Source organism: Penaeus vannamei, chromosome 4, assembly GCF_042767895.1.
Source record: "Penaeus vannamei isolate JL-2024 chromosome 4, ASM4276789v1, whole genome shotgun sequence".
Classification (NCBI taxonomy): Eukaryota; Metazoa; Arthropoda; class Malacostraca; order Decapoda; family Penaeidae; genus Penaeus; species Penaeus vannamei.
Window position 1 is genome coordinate 21,028,044 of NC_091552.1, and position 7,500 is coordinate 21,035,543.

The window sequence follows — 7,500 nt, forward strand, 5'->3', positions numbered from 1 at the left end:
GAAATTATTACCCCAGTTTCAACATACAGTCCTGCAATGAAATCTGTTCGTACTCTCGTCATAGTGCCACCTCACGCACATCCTTAACGATAGTGTCACCTCACTCACCCAAAATGAAACCCCATTTATACTCACACAACCGCACCGGAATACCCTCTTATGCCCACCCTAACCAAACCATTCGCTGACCCAGCCTCCCCTTAGCAGATTGCCACCTCGCCCAACCTCAGCTCACCCCAGCCTCACCTCACACGGCTCAACCTCTCCACCACCACCCCAGCCTCACCTCACACGGCTCAACCTCTCCACCACCACCCCAGCCTCACCTCATACGGCTCAACCTCCACCACACCACCCCAGCTCACCTCACACGGCTCAACCTCCACCACACCACCCCAGCCTCGCCTCACACGGCTCAACCTCTCCACCACCACCCCAGCCTCACCTCACACAGCTCAACCTCCACCACACCACCCCAGCTCACCTCACACGGCTCAACCTCCACCACACCACCCCAGCCTCGCCTCACACGGCTCAACCTCTCCACCACCACCCCAGCCGCAGCCTCCCTCGCCTGAGCGCCCCACGCAACCCCACCTCCGGCACCAGCGCCAGTCAATACCCAATAGAGACATAGCAGGCTGCGGTGTCGGCGGGTCCACAAGAGAAAACCGCTTTGTCTTAGCTTCGTGCGGGTGTCGACGGCAGCCAGGCACATCCCGACGGCGGAACGAAGCCCGAAAACCGGCTCTATGCCCCTCGAGGAGGAAGGCTTAAAACGGGCTGGGCACGAGAGGGTGGTGCCCAGCTCACCACCTCGGCCCGAGACCTCTTGATAAATCTGTACCCCCCGCGTGCCTCAGTGCCCAATCATCTCCGCTTCGATGTCCTATTTTGGGCCCTCCACGCGGGCACTTAAGGCCCATTTTGCGCCCTGCCGGTGGGAGTTCGGCGAGTCCCTTGGCTCGAACGAGTGCATCATACAGTGAAAAAAATGAATGAAGAATGATCTTTCACCGATAAGATGTAACTGAGCTTCAGACCTTCGTACATGCCGGCGATGTTATCAAGGCGACCCTGCATTAGCTGATAACCTGAAGTTTCGCGATGATGAGAAACTTAAGACCCGGTCAGCTTGTGCTTATTACACCCCGCGCGGCAAGCACAATAACCACACCGACGCCATATATCCTTGCGGCCTGACTTCCACGCAGGCGCAGACTACCGAGGAGTGAAAAGGCTTCGGCTCGGACGGGGACGCTGCGCAAACAAGGGATCGCCGGCCCGCTCCCCGCTGCCTCGCCCTCCGATTCCCCGGATCAGAGGGCGCTGAACGGACACAGCGAAGCCGCTCCGGATCGCCTTGTAAGTCGAATCACCTATTCATCCGGACGATATATATCTAATGTAAATGTTTATGATAATGCGCGAGGCGAAACGCTGGTTGAAATCAAACACAAGAATTTATGGAGATCCGTAGATCATCGCGGCCGACGCGGCGGTACGAACGAGGCCAACACCTCATTTGAGCTTGTTTGCGAAACCAAAACGGACAAGTTTCATAATCATTCGTGCAAATTAGTGCTTTGATTTTGCATAAAGATGATTGATCGGAGCGACACGCCAATTTCGCCAAGAATGAAGAGCCGCTTTCGTGTTCACGGTCTCCGACGCCATTAATATCAATCTCTCGCCACGAACAAAATGTCGACACTTCGTATCACAAGAATATAAGTGCCGATCGTCAACGAATATCGGCCGACGCGACGGATACATATCAAATGCTGCTTCCTTAGAGGCCAGAATCCGTGGAGAATACCGGGATTTCGGCCTTTGTGAAGCATATCCACAGTGCTTTCTTCGCCCGAGTTGTGTGTGGGGAAAGAAAGTGATGTTATTCGAGGAGTTGAAGAAGAATGCCGCTGGGTGTGCATGGAGGGCGTGCCTTTAATTGCGGCGTTTAACGGCGATTGCCGAATGTTGTGGAGCGCCGGTGACGACGATAGATATCTGTGGTTGGTATTCTCTAACGATCAGCAGATGTGATAGACATAGGGTAGCCTACGTAATAGAGATTTTTTTTCTGGAAACAGTCATGCGAAGCTGACAAGGAAGATGGATAGAAGTATGTATGAATGTATGTATGTATATTACGAATTGTACTCTAGATCCCGTATAATACAAAAGCCTTCACAATTCTTGCAGGTATAATACACGATTGGTGCAAAGTCCTGCACAACATCACACAGATACAACAAGCTTGCCTCGAGTCTCTTCTGAATTACTTATACACTTACATTATTTATCATTATTATTAAAAAGAGAATTTACAATGGTCCGAACCACCCAGCAACTTTTTTCTTAACCTCATTCCATCAACGCTTATACCGAGCTGATCTAAGCTGACCGCCCCGCCGAAATCTAATTTAAACTTCTACTCATCTCTAAGCATCCATAACATTTGTTTCCTTCAAAGAAGCTTAAGCCAAAGCCAGCGATCCGAACGCCGACCTGTCAGGGCTCATCCCGCGTTCGAACTCCGAATTCTCATAAAAGTGCTACATTGTAATTAAAGGATGATTATTCACTATCGTTCGATTTAATGGCTTTCATTTTCTTTTTGCGCGTGTAAAGAACTTGTTCCGGTTTATGTCGATTTTTACGTATTTCTTTTATATTTATATTCGATGTGTTATTCGTGTGTGTTTCTAGATCCTTCGCTTGGCGTTTGAGTGATTTTTATCTTTGAATATGGATGTGTATAAACGCCTGTACATGTATGTATTCATATATGCATGTATGTAAATATGTATGTGTGTACGTGTGTATGTACGTATGTATGTAAAATTACCAACCTGTGAAAGAGGCAGAACAGATACGATTTTTTCATGGAGATTTTGTTAGGTAGATCTAACAAAAATGTGTATGATTTTACGTGGAAAAAATGTTATGTGAATAATGGAAAGCCAGAAAACTAAACCTAGAAAGAGTGAGTGAGTGAGAGAGAGAGAGAGGAAGGGAGATAGAGAGAGAGATATAAATAAATGGAGGGTAAGAGAGAGAGATAGAGACAGAGAAAGAGAGAGAGAGAGAGAGAGAGAGAGAGAGAGACAGAGAGAGAGAGAAAGAGAGAGAGAGAGAGAGAGAAAGAAATAGAGAGAGACAAAGTGATAAAAAAAGCAACAAGAAAATGACTCTATCAATGCTCCGGTTTCCCCCGCCGCCCCCCCGCCCCCCCCCCCCCCCGCCCCTTCATTAACCTCCACCCCTTTATCACCCCCTCCCCCCCTTCTATAAGGTCAAGCCAAACCCATCGCTCACAGTTCTATGCGCTGTATTTACAACAATTAACAAATTAACGTTTCTTTGCCCCTTTCAAGATCACACTGCAATTAAAAATCGTCTGGAGTTTAAGGTGTGTGGGGGGAAGAAGGGGGGGAGGGAGGAAGATAGAGGGAGGGGGTAGGGAGGAAGATAGAGGGAGGGAGAGGGGGGAAAGGAAGGGGGGGGAAGGGAGAGAGGGGAATGACTGAGGAAAGGGCGAAGGGAGGGAGGAAGTGGTGAATAAGCGAGAAGGAGAGAGAGGGAGGGGCCAGAGAGAGGGAGGGGGAAGAGAGGAAGAGAAAGGGAGGGTATCAGGCAGAGGGAAATGGAGGAAGGGGTTAAAGGGGGGAAGGGGGGCAGAGGGTATGTGAGGGCGTGTACGAAACGAGATGCCCAATTACATACTGGTTCCCAATTACCGAAACAAAAATGGCATAATTACCGAGATTAATTGTATGCATCTCTGCCTTTGGTTGAGTTCCCCCCCCACCCCCACCCCCGGCTCGTCTCTCCCGGCGAAGGCAACGTGGGGGGAGTTTTTCGCCTTATGGAAATTTCGAGGAGGAAGGGGGCGGGAGGATATAGGGAGAGGGAATAGATAGGAGGAAAGAAGAGGGAAATAATGGGGATGGAAGGGAAGAGAAAGAGAGAGGGGAGGAAGAGGAAGAAGGGAAAGAGGAGGAGCAGGAGGAAGAGAGGGAGAAAGAAGGAGGAGGAGATAATGGTGAGGGGGAGGAGGATGGGGAAGTGGGCGGGGGAGCAGGCGGGAGAAGAGGGGGAAGGGAGGAAAGGATAAAGGATAAATAGGAAGGGGTGAAGGGGAGGAGGAAGGGTAAGGGGCGGGGAATGGGCAGGGGAAGAGAAGGAAGGGAGGAAGGGTTAAAGGATAGATAGGAAGGTGTGAGGGATTGGAGAGGAGGAGGAAGGGAAAGAGGGAAGGGGACGGGGGAGTGGATATGGGAAGAGGGGGAAGGGAGGAAAGGATAAAGGATAAATAGGAAAGGGTGAGGAATAGAGGAGGAGGAGAGGGAGGATACCGGAGAGACGACAAGGGAAGAGGGTGAACGGAGGAAAGGATAAAGGATAAATAGATAGGGGTGAAGGATGGGGGAGGAGAAGGAAGGGAAAGAGCGAAGGGGCGGGAGAGCGGCCAATGGGGAGAGGGAAGGGGATGGGGAGGGGGAGGGGGGGGGATAATGACAGCTGATGACAGTATCACGAGCAGTAATGATATCGTTGTGGGAGATGATTTCCCTCCAGGCTTTCATTTCGGGCGAATTTTTGCGGCGGTTCCGTGGCACTTTCCTCCGGGGCGAGCGGGGGGGGGGGGGGGGGGAGGTCAGATGCGCGGATTAATCGGGTGAAGATTATGTGCGCTGTTGAGGGTCTCTGTCTCTGTTTGTCGGGTCGCTTTTTCCTCTTCCACTTTCTTGCTGTCGGTCTCTCTCTTTCTCTCTCCACACACACCCATATATATATTTCTATATATTTGTGTGTGTCTATGTAATATATACATATATATATATATATATATATATATATATATATATATATATATATATATATATGTGTGTGTGTGTGTGTGTGTGTGTGTGTGTGTGTGTGTGTGTGTGTGTGTGTATATATATATATATATATATATATATATATATATATATATATATATATATATATATAAATATATATATATATATATATATATATATATATATATATATATATATATATATATATATATATATATATATATATATATATATATATATATATATATATATATATATATATATATATATATACATATATATATATATACACACGCAAACATATATGTTTATGTGTATATATATGTATATATACATACATACATACATACATATATATATATATATGTATATATATATGTATATATATATATATATATATATACATATATATATATGTATATATATATATATATATATATATATATATATATATATATATATGTATATAATATATATGTACATGTGCGTGCGTGCGTGTGTGTGTGTGTTTGTGTGCACGCGCGCTAATGTGTGTGTCCTTTCTCCACGCGCAAAACCTCTCCCCCCTAGAACTAAACTCTGCAATCTCCAACACTATACTTACCTTCCCCTCTCCCCCTCTCCCCCTCCTCCTTCCTTTCCCCATCCCGTTCGCCATACGCACGCCATCAGGCCTTCCACGCCATCAAAATAATCAAAATAATCAGTGGTTGTATGCAAAAATCCCCCGACTCTGGGTCAAAAACATAAATTGCTAATGAAGTCGATTTATAAACTAACCACGACAACTCATTTGGAGGTTCACAGCGCTAATGCCACGCGTCGACTTGAAAAACAACTTCCGATATTTTGCAAGAAGCTTCTGAGTGTAACATAAATTTAGCTTTCCTTCGATTTACGGGCGTCATTTCCTCGGAGGGAAATGAAGAGGAAAGAGAGGAGGGGGAGGAAGAGAGGAAAGGGGGAAGAGGAAGGGGAGAAAGAGAGGGAAGTGAGGAGAGGAAAGGGGGAAGAGGAAGGGGAGAAAGAGAGGGAAGTGAGTAAGAGAGGGAAGGGGAGAAAGAGAGGAAAGGGGGAAGAGGAAGGGGAGAACGAGAGGGAAGGGGAAGAGGAAAGGGAGAAAGAGAGGAAAGGGGGAAGAGGAAGGGGAGAAAGAGAGGAAAGGGGGAAGAGGAAGGGGAGAAAGAGAGGGAAGTGAGGAGAGGGAAGGGGAGAAAGAGAGGGAAGTGGGGAGAGGGAAGAGAGGAGAGGGAAGGGAGAAAGAGAGGGAAGTGGGAAGAGGAAATGGAGAAAGAGAGGGAAGTGGGGAGAGGGAGGGGAGAAAGAGAGGGAAGTGGGAAGAGGAAAGGGAGAAAGGGAGGGAAGGGGGAGAGGAAAGGGAAAAAGTGAAGGAAAGGGAAAAAGAGAGGGAAGGGGAAGAGGAAGGAGAGAAGGAGGAGAAGAAAGAGAAAAAGAGGAAGAAGAAAACTGGGAGGAAGTACGAGAAGAAATGTGGGAAGACGAGCAAGATTAAGTAGGGATGGAAAAGGAGGAAGGGGAGAAGAAGGAAGAGCAAAGGGAAAGAGAGGGAGAAGAGGAGTGAGAGGAAGAGGAAGAAGAAAGAGAAAAAGAAGAAGAAATGGGGGGAAGACGAGCAAGATGGATGGAAGAGAAGGAAAAAGAAGGTTGAAAAGAAAGAGGTTTTGTGGAGGAAGAAAAAGAAGAAAAATAAAGAAAGAATGATGAAGAGGTGGGAGACAAGAAGAGAAAATATATATGATGGCGATGACGGTTATAAATGTAAATGAAGATGGTTAAAAGGAAAAATAAAATGATGATAAAAAGTTGGACTATCTGTATGAAAATTATTTAGATGCGAGAAAAATAAAAAGATAAAACGAAATTATTGCTTATGATAGATATGGAGGACAATAAACAAGAGACGAAGAATGAAAAAAATGAAAGAAAGGGATAAAAGATTAGGATTACTGATACACACACACACACACACACACACACACACACACACACACACACACACACACACACACACACACACACACACACATATATATATATATATATATATATATATATATATATATATATATATATATATATATATATATATATATATATATACATATATATATATATATATATATGTATATATATATATATATATATATATATATATATATATATATATATATATATATATATATAAATTAATATATACATAAGCACACACACACACACACACACACACACACACACACACATACACACACGCACACACACACACACACACACACACACACACACACACACACACACACACACACATATATATAATCATAATATAATCACAATAGTGATAATAATCATAATATGATAATAACAAATAACAACAACAACAATGATTATGGTAATAATGATAGTAATGAGAATGATAATAATGATAATGATGATAATACAAATAATAATAATGATAATGATAATAATAATAGTAATGATAATAATAATGATAATAATGATAAAAATAATAATAATGATAATAATGATAATAATAATAATAATGATGATAATAATAATAATAATAATAATAACAATAATAATAAGACAAAAAAATAAAAACAATAATAATGATAGTAACAATAATATTGACAAT